Consider the following 21539-nt stretch of genomic DNA (forward strand, 5'->3'; position numbering starts at 1 on the left):
ATCCATTTTAAAAGGACAGAAGAACTGAATGGCTCTTTTTCCAAAGAAGACACACAAGTTGCTAAGAGGTACATGACAAGGTGCTCTACATCACTCATCATCAAGGAAATGCAAATCAAAACCACAATGAGGTATCCCTTCACACCTGTTAGAATGACTCCCAACAAAAAGATGAGATAACAACTTTACAATATCAACAAAGATGTGGAGAAAAGTGAACTCTTGAGCACTGTTGATGGGATTGTAAATTGGTATAGCCACTATGAAAAGCAGTATGAAGCCTCCTCAAAAAATTAAAAATAAAACTACCATATGATCCAGTAATTCCACTCCTGGGTATTTAGGAACTGAAAACACTAACTCAAAAAGATACCTACACCCCCATGTTCATTGCAGCATTATTGACAATAGCCAAGACATGGAAACAACTTAAGTGCCCATGAATAAATGAATAGATAAAGAAGATGTAGTGTATATATACAATGGGATATTATTTAGTGATAGGAAAAAAGAAAACCTGCCATTTGCCACAATATGAATGGGACTTGAGGGCATTATGATAAGTGAAATAAGCCAGACCAAGAAAGACAAATATTGCATGGTAAAAAAAAAAAAGAAAAAAGAAAAAAGTCAAACCTATAGAAACAGGAAGTAAAAAAGTGGTTGCCAAGATGTGGCAGGTGTGGGAAATAGGGTGAGGTTGGTAAAAGGGACAAACTTATAGCTGTAAGATTAATAAGGTCTCAGGATCTAATGTATCACATGGTGACTATATTTGATAACACTGTGTAGTATCATTAAAATTTGCTAAGAGAGTAGAACTTAAATGTTCTCACCAATAAATAAATAAAGTAATTAAGTAATTAGGTAATGGATGTGTTAATTAACTAGATGATGGGACTCATTTCACAATGTATATGTACATCAAATCACCACAATGTACACTTGAAATATCTTACAATTTGTTAATTATACCTCAATAAAGATGAAAAAAGAAAAAAGAAAGTATATACATCTTGTAACTTTATAAAATCTTTACAGGGCATAAATCAATATCCAGAGTGAATTCAAGAAAAAATTAAGATGGATACATGTGCACAATAAAATTTAGTCTTGAGCTCTACAACTAAAGAATAAGGGAGGTACGAATAGAAAATATCTCTGTCAAAAAATCAGGTGTTTGGGGACGCCTGGGTGGCTCAGTTGGTTAAGCATCTGCCTTCAGCTCAGGTCATGATCCCAGGGTCCTGGGATAGAGCCCCGCATGGGGCTCCCTCCTCAGTGGGAAAATCTGTTTCTACCTCTCCCTGCTACTCCCTCTGCTTGTGCTCTCTCACTCTCACTCACACTCTCTCTGACAAATAAATAAATAAAATCTTTTTTAAAAAATCAGGTTTTTGGTTAAAACGACGTTGAACATGGGTCAGTAGTGTTCACAATAATAATTGATTCCATTTCAGTCTGCAAAGCTAGAAGTACAAAGCTCAGAAAAAGGGAGGTCACATGTCTTCTCTCATTGATAAACTAGTCTTGGAATACTAAGCTCCATTTTAAGCACGACATTTTAAGAGAGATATTGAGAAAAGGTTCATGCCCAGAGAACCAAGTCCCAGATGGTGAGAGAAGATCTGGAGTCAAAGTATTTGTGGAAAGCTTGCTAGAGCTGCATTTGTCCAAATGGGGAAAAACAGAGCTGCTTTTAAATATTACAGAAAAGTCCTTGTGCCCACAGTATTAAACTTATTCGAGGAGGTTTCTAAAAACTAAAATCAATTAGTGCTATGTAATCGTTGGCTACTGTAATCCAAGTGACTCCGAGTCCTCTGTGATCTGCTTTTCCTTTAATAGCCAAACAAAGTAACTCTCCTCCCTTCCCCCACAATTCCATTATTTCCTGGAGGGAGGAAGAAGTTGCTTATATTCTTCAAGCCATTTCTCTGCTCTCACCAGCTGCCCCTGCGCTGATGTTTTCTCCTGCATTGCTCTGTTGCCTCATCCTCTTCCTACAACTGTCCTGGATTTTTTCACCCTACGCCATCCCCCTTTCATTTCACAAAGCACTATCACACAATGTTGTTACAGAACGGGCTTTCCCAGAAACCTCTGATTTGCTGAGAAGCCTTACTATTCGAAACCAACCAAACAAACAAACAAAAAACCTGTAATTAAATATCAAAAACCAATGTTCTGATAGTTAATTTGCCCACACCATGTTTTTGGACTCCACATATATTCTCGTTTCTTCCCTGAGTCCCAGGAACTCAAACTCCAGCCTTTAGATCACCATAGATGAAAGCCAAATCCCTATTCCTTTATTAAGTTTTAGTCTCTTTTACCCATTTCATCCCCTCTACTAGCCTGTGTCTTGCTTTCATAATTTTTGAAAATCTGTTTGCCTAGAGAAAAAACCTTCTAGCCAGACTTTCATCTTAACTATTCAAAGAACCTAAAAACCTAACTTATAAGTCTTTATTGAGGACTTCACGAATTCCCAATCAAATTATTCTAGCACAGACACCAACTTACTATTTAGGAAACTGCTGCAGGGTAGAAAGTCAAATGAAAATCCCATCCAACTCTAGAGATATATGGTCCTATTCATTCCTGTGTCATTTTTAGTGATGCCCTATGAACATCCCCTTGTGGAACGAAAATTCCACATAGTATAGAAAGAAAAAATAAGACAAATTAATTGTGTGGCTCCTTCTCCCCAACTAATATTTTACCAGTGAATCATACAAGAACAGTGCACTTCATTCATCTTTATTCAGTCCAAAGAAACTATCTTAATGAGAACTGCTTCATTTACTTTTTTACAATCTTCTGCTAATCCTTTAGTTCAGGTTAATGACATTTCTTGCAAAGAACAATTCCAGTTTTTGAGCCACAGTCATTCAACCCAATTCAAATGTTTAAAGCCTTTTCCTTTCAGCTGTTTCTGATTCTAAGTAATCTCCCTAATTCTCGAATTAATCCTCATTAGTAGAAGACTCCTCTGGGGAAACCCAAGTCCCTTTCCTAATCATAATGGTCCCTTTAAATAGGGCTAGCTCTAATAGGGGGTTTTATTAAAAGAATTTTACAGGATATCAAACTCTGCTTCTATATTGCCCTGAAATGATTTGCCGGTGGCGGGCACAGCTGACATATCAATGTTCCCATCTCAATCAATGCATACGTCTACACAATTAATTTAGCTGCAGGAATTACTGACAATCCTAATAGTCAAAATTAATCAAATGTGGCATTATATGTCAGCACATGTTTTACGTTTCTTTTCTTGTGAATATAAAATGATGGGTCTAGACCTGGCATATTGACATTGGAAAACTCAAACCATTTGTTTACAATTTACCTCTCTATCAATTTTTAGATAACTATTTACCATAAAGCTTTTCTTTATAGTCTCTTAACCCAATGAGTTTGAGATAAAGACCATCTGTATCTCCTAAATGCAGAGGCAGAATTTCTCTGAAACCATCTTTTGGCTACAGCCAGACCTCAGCCCCAACTTCTATGTCAGCTCGACACACCAAGATACTGCCTTTCTCCTAGATGCCCTCAGTTAGGGCAATCCCAATAAATGCCTAACGTTCTCTAATTCTGTAGTTCCTGACATACAGTTTCTGAAAATTGTAATTTCACTAGAGGTTGACGTTAAAGACGCAGCAAGGTGAGACAGCTCCGGCATTCATATGACAGCCCCTTCCTCCCTTAAGCATTATCACTGGGAGAGTGAGTTATCCTGCAGGTAAATGGAAAAATTCCCAAGCGCCCACCAAAGCCCTAAAATATTTTCGCTTAGTTCACAACGTTTTGCAGGTTACCCCAGATTTCTGTTATTCTTCGGCTTCCTGAAGCTTCAAAATTTACAGACCCCCATCCTTAAATCTATGCTATGACACTCAATCCATTCATCATTTTCTTTTGATAACTGTCATTATTAGGTGCATTTAAACTGGGTTGTTATTTATTTACATTAGAATACTTATTTCTAAGTATTCTTAGAAATGGTTCAGTCGGTTAAGTGGCTGCCTTCAGCTCAGGTCATGATCCCAGGGTCCTGGGATCGAGCCCCGCATTGGACACCCTGCTCAGTGGGAAGCCTGCTTCTCCCTCTCCCACTCCCCCTGCTTGTGTTCCCTCTCTCGCTGTCTCTCTCTCTCTGTCAAATAAATAAATAAAATCTTAAAGAAAAAAAAAGAACACTCATTTCTCATAATAGTCTATGTGGCAATTATCTTCTTTAAAAAAAAAATGAGAAAAATAAGGCTCAGATTGGTTGCCCAAGACAACATTGTTCATAAGTGACAGAGACAGGATTCTAACGAGGTCTTTCATATCCTGAATCCTCTACTATCCCACTCAATCTATAATGTTATCATTATAACATCCAAGCATTCAAGCATTATAATATAGTCTTCATAGCCATAAGTGTACCTCCACCTGTATTGTGAAGTTACAGAGACACACTCTTGGGGCCAGTTGCTACTCTCCCTGTGACATCTGTCACCTCATTCCCTCTTCTTTATGTACCTAGAGTCTCAAAACTAAAAGCCCTAAGACATGCCTTCAATTAACTGGAAATTAGACTCCTCTATTATAAATCATGGTTCTAGGTCCCTTGAGAAGCACTGGGAGGAGAAAGTAGGGAAGGAGTGTTGGCATTCTAGCTCTATCACAGTTTCATAGCCACTTTGTGATCTTTAATCTGGAAAAGCCACTATTTTTTGCAATTGAAAACAATTACATTTTTGTTATTTTTCAGAATTATTGAGCTTTGTAAATTGCATAATATATGTACACTATCAAAGAGTAATTTTTCAAGAATATACTCAATGCTGACAAGTCTGTTGTAAGAAAAGCATTATATACACATCAGGAAGCAACACAACCTTTCTTAAAAGGCTAGGCTATATGTATTCAGAAGTTTAAACCTTTACAATACTTACAACTTTCGAACCAGTAATCTTACTTCTGAATATCCATCATAAGAATGTAATCAGAAATGGAAACAAAAAATATTGCTGCAGTGGTACTTTGAATAGAGATAGAGTAGAAAAAAGAGGAAGAGTTTAAATTATGGTTAAATTAATGCAACTAAATATTATACCACCATTAAATATTATGTTTATGACAGATTTTTAGACTATTTTTAATCTTAAAAGTAGAGGTTATTGTAGACTGTTGCAGCTTAGTTTTTTTTTGTTTTTTTTTTTTAAGGAAATACCAAAGCCCAAAATGGTAGTATTAAGAAACTAAAAAGAAAGAAAATACATGATAATTTTTACCCTCTAAAATTTTCTAGAGAGGGCAAAAAAATGTGATTGCATAGTGAATAGACAATATGCTGAAAAGTCCTTGTAAACATTTGATGTACCGAGAAAGCCTTTGGATGGTGTTAAGCTTTTAGGCCACAGTGCAACTGAGACATTATGAAGTGTCACTTACAGCTTTTTTTCCCAAGACCACTAGGATTTATTGTAATTGGGTTTTACTACATTCCATTAGCAAAAAAAATATATGCCTAAGTATGTGTTCTTTGGCAACTAATACTCTGCATTTGGCCTAATACTTCTTCTTACACCTGAGGCATACACTAGTGTCCCTAAAACACATGCCTTATTGATCTTCAGCATTAAGCTGGCAATTATAATCCTATTTAGCCAAATTATAAGGCCTCTGTAATCCAGTAGTTGAACCGTCTGAAACTAAGAAAAAGAGTGTCCCTGAAGCTCTCGGTTGGGAATCCTTTATTTCCCCAAAAAAGAAACAAATCTTGAATGAGGTATCAGTTACCTGCTGTCACAATATTACCATGAATAAGCTATGTCACAAATCAGCCTTTATTTAGTCCAGAAGTCCATACATGAGCACTTTAGACGAGGTGGGCCTTCTGGTAACAGCTGGACTCACTCGCATGTCTGGGATTGGCTGGCTGTCAGTGGTGCTTTCTGTCCACATGTCCCTTGCATCCCTCCAGCAGGCTAGCCTGGGCACGTTCCTGTGGAAAAGGCAGAGGTTCAAGAGCAGAAGCGGCAGGGTACAAGCACTTTTTCCAATGTCTACATCCATCAAATCTGCAAATCACATGGCCCAGAACCTAGGGACAGAGAGAAACTTTGCCTCTCTAGTGAAAGGAACTGCAAAGTCACAAAGCAGAGGTCATGGGTAAGAGGAGGGGTAAAGAACTGGAACCATCGATGTAATTAATCTATTATAAAGGTGCATCTAGATTCCCAGGATAGCCATTTAATCCCTTTTTCAGCAAGAACTCTATGTCAATGCCACAATAGCTCACAATTGCCCCAGAATTGATTAATGTCATGAAAAAACCTAAAGTAGGGGTGAAACTGACCAAAAGATACTTTAAAAACAAAAACCCTTGCTATCTTGTGACCTTACACCCCTCTTATACAATCCCCTAATTGGCAACCGCTCCTGGGTGAAGTAGGATACTTTGAAAGTGAACATTAATTGTATGTATAATATACATCTATGTTACATAAAATAACAGAACCCAGCCATTCTTTCTAAAAGTAATTGTTAACTTTCAGATTAATTTTTCTAGTACTTGGAATACTTCACCTAAACATTCTTCTCATTTCCACCCTCAAAGAGTTAGGTCATATATTTTTTTTTAATTCTTGAGAATTAAAAAAGTAAAACTGAAATATCTATTATTCTTCCTAGTGTCTAACATTTTACATAGAATAAGATAGACAATAATTAGAAGAAAGAAGAAAACCTCACTTAATTTCATAATATATCAATGGGGTATGAGAAGGTATTCTTTACTAGCCAATTAGTTTCATTCTACAGACATTTTCTCATTATCAGAATAGATAGTAAGAAAATAGTTTCATTAAATATATTAGATATGGCACCAAACTAAAATGCATTTTATTTTATTTTTTATTTTTTAAAGATTTTATTTATTTGACATAGAGAGACACAGCAAGAGAGGGAACACAAGCAGGGGAAGAGGGAGAGGGAGAAGCAGGCTCCCCGCGGAGCAGGGAGCCGGATGCGGGGCTCCATCCCAGGACCCTGGGATCATGACCCGAGCCAAAGGCAGACACTTAACTACTGAGCTACTCAGGCACCCCCTAAAATGCATTTTAAAATCCTTGTCAGGGCGCCTAGGTGGCGAAGTCAGTTAAGCATCTGACTCTTGGTTTCAGCTCAGGTCATGCTCTCAGGGTCATGAGATCGAGCCCCACGATGGTGTCTGCCCTCAGGGCCTGGAGTCTGCTTAAGACTCTCTCTTCCTCTGCTCCTCCCCACCCCCACTCACTCTCCCTCTCTCTCTGTCTAATAAATAAGTCTTTAAAAAATAAAATAAAATAAAATAATAAAATCCTTGTTGGACAGACTAACCACAGAACTAGAAAAATAGACTTTGGTGCCTGGTTAGAGAAGGGTCAACATAACACAAAATGAATGCCAGACATCCATAATGTTCAAAGCAAATAATTCATAATTGTTGAGAAGACTCTCAGAATGTTCTTTTCTTTGGAAGAAAGTTTTGTAACATCAATCTGGCTCTTAACAAATCACATCCCTCAAAACACAATAAACATAAGTCATAATTATCTAAGGTGATATAAGAGTATGTATCAACTCTGTCCCTAACACTAGAATTATAAAAGTACTCTGTACAGTTTCACACATACTGTCATAATTCTGTGTTATTTCACTTTTGTCAGTTATTATTTTCTCACAAAATTTAAATATAAAAGAAAGAAAGAAATTTGGTATGCATTTTCAACCCCCAATTTTCTTTCCCAATACAGAACTACAAAATAATTGGTAACATCTGTTGTCATTGACTGTTTTCATGATTTGTGTGGTACCTGAAAATTTATTATAACTAAAAAAGAGCACATTAGCTTTATTTTAGTTCAGATAGTGATTCCAAGAATGCAGCAACAGCATCTGTGACTGTCACTAATTAGGGAGTCGCTCAGCAGAAATACGGTACAATCACATGTGGTTGATACATTGAAAATTGCAGCTAAACATAAAATGCTAATTGTTTTCTTTATAAGGCTCCAGGTCATAGCCAACTGGATTGCCACAGAAACACTGGAAATCTTGGACAGTCCAAAGCAAAATTTAAAAAGAAATTTTTTAAGAAGCAAAACAAAAGGAAAAACAGGAACGAGTCCTCACCTATAGAAAAGGCCTGGAGTTTTAACACCAATGAAGACTCCATGGAAGCAAGTCTGCTGCAACAGAAAACACCAAACTAGCAGCTGCTGAAAAATGATACCTTAAAGTTGTTTCATTATTTATTGTGACATAAATCTTTTGTCTGTACAGGCAGAGGAGTTGGTATAAGTTTTCTATGCCAATAGAAAATTTGATTTCTGGTTTGAGATTACTCATCCAGCCACCATAAGCACTTTTAATAAGGTCACAAGTGCCTTTTGTCATCAGTACTCTCAGGATAGTTATATAAAAGAGGTAATGCTCTAACCCCACTAATGATAAAGAATGATTAGATAAGGTCAATAAATGGACAAGACTAGCAAAAACTCTACTAAAGTTGCCTTAGATTCCTTAGTAGCTTCAACTGCATGGATTTATCCTTAAAGTGTTCAATCTTTGTTCTAAGATCAGAGTACAGTACTGAAGTCTCAGAGCTATTTCCTGAACTTTTTTTTCTCATAAGTATGTACTGAGCACCTTCTATGCGGCCTCTCTTTAGTGTGAAAGCTTCAACCGTGAACAAGACATTGTCACTATCCTCAAGAAGATTAAAGTCTAGTAGAGATAACAGGCAAGGCAACAGTATTTACAGTGCAGTATGATAAGCCCTGCAAGAGAGATATATATACAGTTGTGATGGGAACACACACACAAACGAAACCTAACCCTGAGTTTCAAAGCAGAAAAACCTGCCAGAGAAGTTCATCTCAGAAGTAGGGACAGGATGATTGCAGGTGTAGGTACAAAGATCTGAAGGCAAGAGACAACCTGGTGTACTAGGGGCAATGTTTGTAGTTCTGTACAAGCTGGAGCAGAGTGAACATGGGTGTCAGTGAAAGAATGGTGTCTAATGAGCAAGAGAAGAATAAAGAATCCAACCAGGCAATAAGAAGATTTGTTGATTTTATCTGTGCAGCAAAGAGATTAGGTCTAACTAGTTAAACAGTAAGGGATTCTGTCTATCAAAATCAGGGGATGAAAAGTTTAGAAAGGAAAAAAAAAGAGAGAGAGAGAGAAGAGAAAAGGAAAGAAAAGCAAGGATGCATATTATATTCACACCAAAAAATCAGAACTTAAAAAATTCCTTGGAAAGAGCTGGAATACTCAGCATGTTTACCTGTGGCTTGGGCTGAATCAACCTGGGTCTCTGCTTCAAAGACAACCAGAAATGGGTAAGTGGTTTTGTAACCTCAGGAATGTTGGGAATAATTTTTGGAAGCATTATATAAGTTTGTAACTTTTTTCAACACTGGTCTGGAACAGAAATGTTTTCCATGTTGTGATTCATGACTTCTGGGGATAAATCCCCACTGTTTATAAAATGCATAAATGATTTTCCAAAGAACTTTATAGGGATTATGGCTTATTCTACTAGTAAATAGTTCACTCTCAACATGCTGTCAATTGTCAGTCAAGATATTTTTAATCAGACATTCTATTTTCAAAACCTAATCTTCAAAACTATTAATTTTTTAAAAATTAAGAACATGACTCCTAAAAATATGAAATGAATACTGTCACATATTTTATTTTAAGTCATTAATTAATGAGGAAATCAATAAGGTATTAAAACTGGTTGAAAGGATAATTTAAAGCACATACATATATATATGTATAGGAAATCAAGATTGCTAAAGTGAATTTGCTAATAGATGAAAACTGGTTAAAACAAAATATAATACTTAAAATGATCTTTTCCACAGAGTAGAAACAAATTATATCTCTACATGACATAATTCACTTGTATTGCTGTGAGAATCATTTGAGAAATACCAGTTTTCTACAATTTAATTTCTAACCCTACAGTTATGAAATTGACACAGAAAAGCAATCAAAGGTGCATAGCCCTATTGTGTCAGATAATCCCTGCAAGAAATCCCTAACATTCCTTTAAAAGGACAATCATCTTTTTTGCCCCTTTCCAAATCTTTGCATTTTTTCCTTGACAAGTCTAACATTGATTATGTGACTGTTCTCTTTTCCTGTATAATGTCCCTACAGAAAATGAATGTTTTAATTGGCCTGTTAAGATGCTGTTCCTTTGCACCAAGATGGTAATAAAATCTTACCTGTTCTCATAAGTAAATTTTGGAAATGTTTTCTTTTAATGTATTTTTCAAGTTCCAAATGCTTAAGAGAATCTGACATAATAGCCTTGTGATTTTACATTGAAATATCTAATTGATATATATTTTTAATGTAAAGGATATAAAATAATTAAATTGTGGATAGAATATGAATTTTTGGAGAACCTATTTTTAACATTTATAAGTTCGATTTATCAAATTTACAAAATTTGCTAAGTGTTTAGAAAGACTATTTTTAAAGCTCTAGGTAAAAATATATTTGCACAACAATGTGAATGTACAACAATATAAACTAACTATACACTTAAAAATGGTAAAAATGCTAAGCTTTATGTTATGCATTTTTATCATTACGAAAAAAAGCACATTTACTTGTTTTCTAAGGTGTCTAAGATCAAGACATGTAAAATTTTTAAATGTAGTTCTAAACACTTAAGGAAATGTAAAATAATTAAAATTGTAAATGGAGTTAATTGTAGGGGAAATTTTAATCCACTAATTTATGAATTGACTATTAATAAAAAAAGTTGAAGCTAATAATTCATTTTTTAACACTGGATTTACAAATAAAATTAAAAGATGTGGATTTTGAGGTAGAGGGCTCCAAGATAAGGCAGGAGAGCAAAGGAGAAACCAGATCGTAATAGTAAGGAGTTTAGATTATATCTTGTGAGTACAGGAAGCTACTAAAGCAATGAGAGTAGCATATTTGCACCTTATAAAGAATAACTCTGACTTGTTCTGTGGAGAAAAGACTAGAGGGAGGTAAGATTGATGGCCAAAAAAATAAATAAATAAAAAGTTAATAGGTTATCGTTGATATTCAGGTGAAATACAATCGATGATGATCGGGACTAAAGCAATGAAGTAGTCATTATAACCAACTTACACTGAGCACCTATTATGTGTCAGAAACTCTTTTAAAAAGCACTGTACTTATACTAGCTCATTTTATCCTTGTATTAATGTTGTAAGGTAGGTATTATTACCTTATACAGCAAAAGAATTAATCTTCACTCAGAATCATTGTTCAAAGTCATAGGGAAATTCTAAGAATACATGATTTTGCAAATGCCTTATCAACCCGACTAGGGACTGGGGGGTGGGAAATCAGTTAATACTGTTAAAAGACAAACTGAGGCATATTAAAATTTTAAGGGTTTATTTATGCAAAAATCTATTTGAATCAGGGCGGCAACAAACCAGAAGAGGTTAGGAGGGCTCCACCGACAGGAGCTGGGGGAGACTTTATAGGGCAAAGGCGGAAGAAAAGTAAGGAAATTATTGATTGGCTGGATGTAGCTTGACTTAATTGGCTGTTTGTGATTGGTTGTCCTTAGGTTTCAAGTCCATAACCTTGAGGCATTTATAGGCTTAGATTTTGGTTTGCCTAGGGAGGCCGCTAGGACATAAAAGCCATCTCAGCCCAATGGCCTCCTTGTTTAAATCATTTAGCACTAGCAAAATAAAAACAAAGAACAATCAACTCCATACTGGTTGAAGTTCCAACCTCAAAAAAGAATGGGTCCAATATGGAAATAATTTTGTTCACGTGTAAGTTAGTCCTGATTTAAAGAACCAATTATTAACTTGCAAAGACATCAATTTCCAAATATACAAATAATTGATTTTGGAAAGAAACAAATGAATTTCTTACGATGAGGTTTTTGAGGGATCATTAGTTATTGATTTATTTGTTTGTGTATGTGGTGGTTGTGGTGTTTTATCTCATAAGAAATCTTATTTCAGTAAATGCTAATCAAATGAGAGTAACTTGAAAAATGGGTAAGGTTTTACATATGCCGTGAAACTTCGCAGGTCATATTTTCTCCCTCAATGATAGCTTCAAATTGCTGGCGATAAAACAAGAGCTAAATGGCTTGTCTCTTACAAAATGGGAGATTTTAAAATCTGCGTATGTAAAACTGTCAGCCCTTCAGATGCTTATCTGAGCTCAAGGAATTCCAAGATCCCAGGATTTTGTCGTCTTTAAGCACCTTATAGGCCAACCAATCCCCAATCTTGCCATGCTCAGTTGTATTTAAAAGCATCGGGGGGGTTCCAAAAGACTTACTCCTTTTACAAGAGAGAGAAACGGAGCCTTTGGGTGATACTTTCTCTCTTGTAGAGAGGTAAGGAAATACATTGTTCGTCTTATGTTTGCAAAACAGTACAATGAATTGGGGCCAGGAAAGGGGGTGTCTCTAAATAAGCCTGAATCCTACCTTGAGGAACACACAACAGATCTGACTCCTTCAGGGTATGACTTGAAAGGAATACTATTCTAAAGTTCTACCAGGTTTTCCCTTTAATATTCTACAAATTAGGCAGAAAGCTTTTGGACAAGCCAAAAGCAATATCTGCTGCCTCATTACCAGTTGAACCGCCTGCTCCACAAACCAGTTCATGCGTTACAAACCTGCCCGATGACAGTCTATTATCATGTGGTCATTTTCACCCATCCCTACAGTAATGTCTGCATCAATTGACTGGAATATTCATCCTCTTCTCTTAATTGAGATTCCCGAAAATACTATACCAGGAATTCCTAGAAATAAATTTCCAAAAAAAGTATATATCCCCAATGAGCATAATTTTCGAACGTCACATTTCAGCACATCCTCTTTAACAATGAAAGCATCTTTGGGGAAACGAGATCATAAATGGTCACAGTGACAGTGTATGGGTTTGCCTTCCTAGGTAATTTCAGCTGGGTTATCAGCGCACACTGACATTAAGCAGTAAGTCAACTGGGCTCCACAACAAAGTCTTGAAATAATTTCAACCCACTGAAAATGAAGCAGAATCTTTACAATTAGCCCCAATGCTTTAAAGGGGCTGTAAGTCGTGAAAGTCTAGTATCAGATGGAAAGTAGTGCTATGTAGTGGAAAACACAGTTTTGCTGCTGACAGATGTGAGTTCAAACCAGCATTTTCCATTCATCAGCATTTTGATCTAAAGAGGTTAACTTAAATCTCTGGGTCTGAGTTTTATCATTAACAAAATGGGAGCTATGATGACTGCCCTTTAAATGATTATGAAGTTTATTTTTAAAAAAAATGTAAAATACCTGACATGTGGTGGGCCTTATTATCACTCTCAGCATCAGGATTCTCATACAGCTGCTCCATTGCAAACTGGTAAGCTGAGTAAAAACACATTTGAAAGATAATAGGAAACAGGGGCGCTTGGGTGGCTCAGTCGGTTGGGCAGCTGCCTTTGGCTCAGGTCATGATCCCAGGGTCCTGGGATCGAGTCCCGCATTGGGCTCCCTGCTCAGCGGGAAGCCTGCTTCTCCCTCTCCCTCTGCCTGCCTCTCTGCCTACTTGTGCTCTCTATCTTTCTGGCAAATAAATAAATAAAATCTTTAAAAACAACAACAACAACAAGATAATAGCAAACCATAGAAAGCTGTCTCATGCACTTCTATTAAGGAATGGGTTTGACTCTGTATTAGCAAAGGCTTCAAAACTGTCAGCTGTAGAAAAACAAATGTTTTCAGTGAACTGATTACAGCTGCAAATGAAAAGCCATTCTTCACACTTGCGAAATGTGCACATAAAGGGAGTTGCCAGCCATGTTTATAGTAGCAGCATTTTTTAATTAGAAAAGATTATAAGACACATCGTATATGCAGTTCCTGGTGATGAAAACAGGAATAATCAAATAATAGCCATGATTTTGCAAAACATAGCCTTTTATCAAGCACCTACTGAAGCTACCAAGTGCCTAAAGATTCACCAAATATCCTGCACATCACTAAACACTAATGCTAACAGTTCATTTCCTTCAAGTCTTCAGTGAATTATGACATGTCTATACTGTTAATAGCATGCTAACTAAGACATATTCATACTGTTTCCTCTACTTTAGGCACTTGTGTTCCCCCATCATAGCGTATAACTCAGTGTTTTATTCATAATAAGTATTCCATAATTACTTTACAGAAAATAGCCACAGTGAGCACAAATGTAATTCTTTAATCAAACAGTGGATGAATTCACTTTAAAGGGTATGATACTATTGAAACATCCATATTAAGCACGAGCTTTAATTCAGAACGGATTATAGCTTGTGAGTCAAATAATTACAGGTTTCATGTTTTACATGTTTATTTCCTAGTCTGTTTTCCATCTTTTCTTCGCAAAAAATTTGGACTCATTTGGTCCCATATAGATCCCTGATTCCCATATCTGTTATCCTCTCATATGAAAAAAATTACCATTTTATCACTGAAGTCATAATGCCATAAAACAGGTGTCACAAAAACTTTCCACGACCTCACATATGTGAAAACATTAATGAATTGCAAAAGTCGACATTGGTGTTCCTCATTTTGGCACAGAAAGAGCACATGCGTCCCAAGATGAATCACCCAGGAATGTGTACCGGAACCAACAGGGAATCAGGAAGGCAGCTGCTTTCTTGGCAACAGAAGTGACAGCATCTGGAGCTTCTGTGGAGGCAGACTGCATCGAGGTTCTGTGATTCTCCCCTGCGATGCTACTAAAGAAACATATCTCTGACTATCACGTGAAAAGTGCCATTGTTATTTCTACATAGCTAACAAAGGGACTGGCCATGACATGTGCTTACCACCATATTAGAAGACCACTTTTCTATGTAAGACATCACAAAGATCCAGCAATGAAACTCCACCAAAGTAACTTACCTCCAACAAATAGAAGTTTCCGTCTCACATAAAGTCCAGGATAGGCAACTGAGAGCTGATGTGGTGGCTTCATCATCACCTGGGACTTGGGCTGCTTTCTGTTCCACTTCATGATTACTTATACTTGGTCCATCATGGTGCTCCAACCATCATATCTGAGTTCTAAACAGGAAGCAGGTAGGGGGGAGCAGGTTTAAAGCACACCTACAACCTATCTCAAGGAAGTTTCCCAGAAACCATCATGCACTGCCACTTCTATCCCTTCGGCTAGACCTTTAGGCATATGACCATCCTAGCTGCAAATGTTGTCCTTATTCCAGGCAATCATGTGCCCAGGTACAATCATGTGCCTTAGAGTTCTCAGAAGAGGAGATGGATATTAGGATGGGCAATTCGAATCTATGCCACAGTAGCTAAAATGCCAAGAATCTGAGTAGATTACAAGACAAAAAATATTTTGGATTTTGGATATCATCATAGCACAGATCTAGAGAGAAGGGAATGCTGTGGGACTTGGCTTTGCTACTCACCCATGAATCAATCCAACTTGTATTTACAGAGTTCTCTTACAACATTTCTGAAGTCCTCGCACGTTAGAGATTATTTTTCATACCACAAGTTATACAGCCGTCAGATAGTTTCCAATCAATCACAGTGGCCAGAATCCCTTATGGGACTTATTTTTATTACATACTCTACTTGGTCAAAGAAATGCTTACGTATCAGAATGCCTTTGGTCACCCAAATTGTGATTTAGATGTCAAGCAGGAGCCAACAAGCAGAGAAGTTGAGATGGGTGATAAATGGAGACCTGGGACAAGAATCATGAGGAAGAAGCTAGCAGTAGTGGATTAACACCTCGCTAAACCCTCACTACTCCCCTCCCAAGTCTCTGTCACCCAAGTTCAGGCCAGTTAGTCATCATACTAGAACATAGGCCAGCCACATACAATGCCAACCTAAAACAGCCCACGTGGAGAAACAAATGGCTCTGTTTAATGCAATGGGACAGTTTCAATAATACAGTAAACTCAAATGAGTACAGTTCAATCACTGAGGTACTTGGCAGAAAACAGAAAAAAGCCTCCTGGCAATCCACTTGTGTCATGTTTTTGAAATGTCCAGACTTCAAGCTTCTTCTTGTCTCTTTTGAGGTAGACAATATAGATTTTTCAAAAAAAGGACAGGTTTTTCACACTGGTCTCTAGTACGAAAAGGTAGCCAAAATTTTTTTAGCCATTCCAGGATCATTCTGTTTTTTTGTTTTGTCTGCTTGTGTTTGGTTTTGCTCTTTTAATGTGATAATATGATTGGGGGGCAGATGTGTCTTCTCTCCTACCACTATTTGGTAGCAATTTTACCATAATTATTCCACAGGGTAATCCCAATGTACTTCTACCTTCTGTCAGTGCTCCTGCATATAATAAATATTGTGGTTCAACATCACCAACTGATGACAAGTATTCACAAGGACTTTCCAGGGAAAACATGTTCTACCCCAATACTTTCAAAAGGAAAGGGAAGTTCTCTTAATAGATTGTGGTAGCCAGCCTCCAAAATGGCCCCCAACAATCCTCACTTCCTGTATTCATTCATGCCATGTGTTAGTCTCCTTCTGTATGAATCAGAGCTGGTCTATCCCATAACTAAAGTATAGGCAGACGTGACAGCATGACTTCCAAAGATAGGCTATCAATGGTATTGAAGTTTTGGCTTGTCCGAATGGCTCACTTTGGTGGAAACCAGCCACCACATCATAAGGACAGTCAACCAGCCATATGGAGAGGCCCTCAGGGAGAGGAACTGAGACCTTCCACCAGCAGTCAGCTCCAATTTGCTGGTCATATGAGTTAGTTACCTTTGTGGACGATCCAACAGCCCTAGTCAAGCCTTCAGATGACTGTAGTCCCACCTGACATTTGACTGCTATCTCATGAGAAACTTCAAGTTAGAACAGTTGGCCAAGCTGTTCCCATACTCCTAACCCACAGAAATGGCAATAGATAATAATTGGTTAGGTTGTTAGAAGCTTCTAAATTGGGTGGCAATGTGTTACACAGCAATAGATAACTAACACACACGATCACATATAACCCTCTCCTTTAGTGCTTTTGCCTGCTGGCTAATTCCCATAGAGAAATACATTGACCTGCATCTCCCTTCAAGGGCTCCTGCAAAATACACACACACACACACACACACACACAATCAATCAAGCGTAATCAGATTGACCATTTGACAATATTGAATTAAATTGCACTGGTCACTCCGGTAGGGCTAGTATGAGACTAATCTGGCCTGACTAATCCTATTATCATGCCTTGCCCCTCTCTTACAGATCTCAGAAAATGTCTCCATGATGTCATATTTTAAAATAGTCATATTGTTCCAATGAATCAAGGAGACAATCTAGGGTTTGAGGAGATGTAGGCTCCTCCAGCTGACTTTAACATTATCAGTCTATGAAAAATGTCTCTCATTTGTTTAGATGTCTTCCTGTATCTGCCACATCTGAGCCACTTAGTTCCCTCTTGTTTCGGAAAAACATAATCAATCTTCTCAGCCTGGGATGCGTCCAAACGCATCATCGTTACTCATTACTGCCACCTCCTGGATGTCTAACCCTTCGTAAATGTGAGATCACAATGTTTGAAGGTACCAGTTCTTATCTAAAGACATTTAGGAAAGACTTTCCTCCAACATAGTCATGTTCACTTTTTAGTCACTTTCATTTATTTAAGCAATGAGCACTTAGCCCCACATGTAGTAAACCATGAGATTACAAGATGGCTTAGCTAATAATTGAGGCAACAGAATGGAGTTTCTATTCATAGCTTCTCTCAATGTCTAATACTCTTTCTGAAACCAGCTAACTGTGTGACTTGGAACAAATCACCTGAGCTTTCAGTGCCACCATTTAAAATAAAGCAGTAATGTTGATCCACTGATTTAAAACGGGCAGAAAAAGAAACCAAATTATTTAAAATTATGAAGTTAAATTATGCCAGCCTAAAAATGTTCAGTGTGATGGTTTAAAGGAAATCCACATATACACACTCTCACCTTTACACTACATATCCTGAAATTTAAAAGTTCAACTAATAAAAGTTATCCTTAATGATTTACAACTTTAATACCTTTCTCGCTTTGTGCTTCTGATTGAATACTGTGACTCCCTCTCTTGTCAAATGCATATCTAAATCAGAACACCTCACCTGTTTAGTATGAGTCCTCTGGTTTTAAAATATATATCTGTATTTCTGGTTAGATTTGTAATTGACCTATGCTTACTGTTATTCCCCTTATTTTCAAAATGTATACTTGAATTGTTTCTCCATTGTATTTTGTAAATCTGTTTATTTGTGACTACAGAAGCCCCCTCTTCTATGGATCTCAAAACAATTCCTGGAAGTGGGGGGAAGTTAAGATTGCTCTTGGGTTATATTCCTGTGTAAAAGAGAATTTCTAAAGCTGATATATTTAGAACTGAGATGAATAGTCAGTCACTTGGCTTCTGACTGGGGGATGATCCCAGTTTTTTTCCTGCACGTGGATCCTGAAAAAAATGATAAAGACCATGTTTTAAAAATGTCCAAATCTTCAGTCTTATTTCCACAAGTGAAAATGTTGACAGCTAGTTCTACAAATGTGTGCACTGCCATTATCCTTTCAACAAACAGTCCACTAGAAAGTAAGATAACACTGTATGTTAACTATATTGGAATTTGAAATTAAAAAAAAAAAAGTCCACCAACATAAATACCACATTTATCTGGCATGCTTCCTCTTCAATCATTTCACCAAAAGCAAATGCACACACACTCACACACATTCATTCACACAAACAGAATTTTCTAGTACTTCTCATGGAATGCAGGTGTTGGTGGTTGTTTCATTAAATCCTGTTTGAACAATTCTCTTTTTACTTTTTCAGCTTTGCTTTCTAAACTGTGAAGAAACTATGCTATGCATAGTTAAAACAGTCTCATGGGGGTAACAAGCATTCCTCAGGATCCCCAGCGTCCCACAGCAAGCAGCTCTTGGAAACAATTAAGTTAAAATGAATTGGGGAGATTTAAATTCAAATTCAAATTTAAAATGAACTTAAATTCCAGGTCTCTCCTCAAATCCGTGCTTGTCTATCCTGGAAAGTCCTTCACCTTCCTTCACCTAAGAGGTCAGTTTTATTCCACCAAGACTGAAATATAGTATCTCAATAAAGGAAAGACTCACCAGAGCGCTACATCATCCTCTGCTTTTTTTTCTTTTTTTTTTGGTTGCTATACTTGGAACAAATTCTGCCTGAGCAGTTCAACTGTTCAATGTCCAGTGACTTCGGCTGACAGACTACATTCCAAAGTGGACATTTACCCGGGATGAGGAGGGGAGCGTGTGGACGATGGATTGACAGGGTGCCAGCTGGCAGCCATATGCAAACCAAACAGCTTGAAGTCAAGCCTGCCTGTTCCTCCCACTGTCCCATCCTCTTGAACTTGCAGCTCAGTGTCATTGCTGCCCAACCGCCTCTCCCATGCCGACCAGAGAACACTGTCTAGACGACCTAGCCTATTTTTTTCCCTCTCTGCCTCCCATTGAGTATTCACCTCCCCTCTGCGCAAGGAGCAGGCACCCTGAGGGTCTCATGTCGTTATTTTCCCATTTGCCACCCCATGCTGCGAATTTAATTTTAGCACTGTGCATGTGAAGAATTGTCCATTTATATTCTTAAAAGGCAAGAGAGGCCATTAGGCTTGTTCACATATTCGAATGTTCCTTTCAGTAACAGTGGGAGCTGTCCGATTTGATGGATTTTTGAAGCTGCTATCTTTGACACATAAAATGTCGTATAAAGCTTTAAATTCTAGGACTGGGTTATTTGGGGGGTAAAGAAAAAAAGCACCTTCCCAGGAGTTGTAGTTCTTGATGATTAATGCTTATGAAATATAACAGAACTATGAGATAGAAAAATACCAGGTGACAAGAATGTAGCACTTCACAATTATTTCAAGAATTTTATTTTTATCCTACTACCCCTCCAATCCCTCCTCACCATCTCCAGCTCTACGAAGGAAAACCTGACTTGGAGAGAGGAGAGAAACCAAAGTGATTCTTTCCTTTATTCAAACAAAACGCTAATCATATTTCCCTTCTTTCACAATTGCAGATCAAACACACATACAAACACAAAGATGCTTTACTCTCTGCTTAAGGCTTTGTGAGAAAAATGGACAAGGATGGGTGAGTGGAAGAAGAAAAAGGAAGGTAATGAGGGTAGAGAAATGATTGTGTAACTGGATGTGCTACATCTACTTCAAAGAGGGAGCAGGCATCATGTCCAAAGAACACCCACATCCTCTTGCTACTTTCCACTGCACTTTTTAAAAATAACTTTTATTTTTAGAGCAGTTTTAGGTTCACGGAAAAATTGAGCAGAAGGTACAGAGAGTTCCCATATACCTCCTGTCCCTACTCATGCAGAACCTCACCCATTACCAACATCCCCACCAAAATGGTACATTTGTCACAAATGAGGAACCTATATTGTTACATCATTATCATCCAAAGTCTGTAGTTTAATTAGGGCTTACTCTTGGTATTGTACATTCCATAGATTTTGACAGATGCATAATGACATGCATCCTCCATTATGGTATCATACAGAGCAGTTTCACTGCCCTAAAAATCCTCTGTACTCTGCCTGTTCACCCCTTCCTCCCTACTTGTCCCTGGCAACCACTGATCATTTTACTGTCTCCATAATTTTGCTTTTTTCCAGAATGTCATATAGTTGGAATCAAATGGTTTGTAGCCTTTCCAGATTGGCCTATTTCACTTAGAAATATGCAACTTTCATCCTTATCTTTTCATAATTTTTCCACTGCATTTTAATTGATTGCAGACATGGATACTAACCAAATCTTAGGACACAGTTAAAATGAACATGAGGTTCAGAGAATAGATGACATTAGCTTCCCAAGAAAGAACTAGAAAGAAAACAGTAAAATAGTGTTTTCTGCCTTTAATGCCATTTTCCGTTTTAGTAATTTCAAACAAAACCACAAAAACAAAGTATGGGAGGCTGAGGCACACAGTGAAAAGAGCCAGAAAGACCTGGCTGTGGAACCCAACTCTCATTCTTGTATACCTATAAGGTTTGGGGAAAGTTTCTTAGCATCTGTGTAAAAATAGGCTGTTTTTAGAACTTCATGTAACACCAGCAGAGTATCCGGTCCATCATAGGGTCTCAAAAAAAATTATTAGAGTATCATAATGCAGATGTGTGGCAGTATACGATGATTAACAAAGAGGCATTCTCTGTCCCTGAACTTGAACCTGAAGAAAGTGAATGTGCCTTCTGAACTAGAAAAATGTATATGATGGTTGTAACTGTAGATTTTAACCAATCTAAAGAATTTAGAAAAGCTCAAAAGTGAAACCAAAGTAATTATAATTTGGTAACCAAGAGCCATTGCAATTGAATCATATCATGGCTAAAGAAGGCCTCAATATATTAAAAAAAAAAAAAGTAGGACTGAATAAACCAGAGGAGGATGGTCAGATGAAA

The 21539-nt window shown here is 37.3% G+C and overlaps 1 long non-coding RNA gene across 1 annotated transcript in view; it reads right to left on the reverse strand.

Moving 5' to 3' along the window:
• Positions 1–5765: 5765 nt before the first annotated feature.
• The window catches only part of LOC118019074, a 162177-nt gene continuing 146403 nt past the window's right edge, over positions 5766–21539 (reverse strand). The window contains exons 7-8 of the long non-coding RNA XR_004681555.1: positions 14975–15136; positions 5766–6004 (exon numbers count right to left, since the gene is read on the reverse strand). This is a non-coding gene — a long non-coding RNA (uncharacterized LOC118019074). The remainder of the gene's footprint in view (positions 6005–14974; positions 15137–21539) is intronic.

Source organism: Mirounga leonina, unplaced genomic scaffold (assembly GCF_011800145.1).
Source record: "Mirounga leonina isolate KUSES-001 unplaced genomic scaffold, KU_Mleo_1.0 Mir_173, whole genome shotgun sequence".
Lineage (NCBI taxonomy): Eukaryota > Metazoa > Chordata > Mammalia > Carnivora > Phocidae > Mirounga > Mirounga leonina.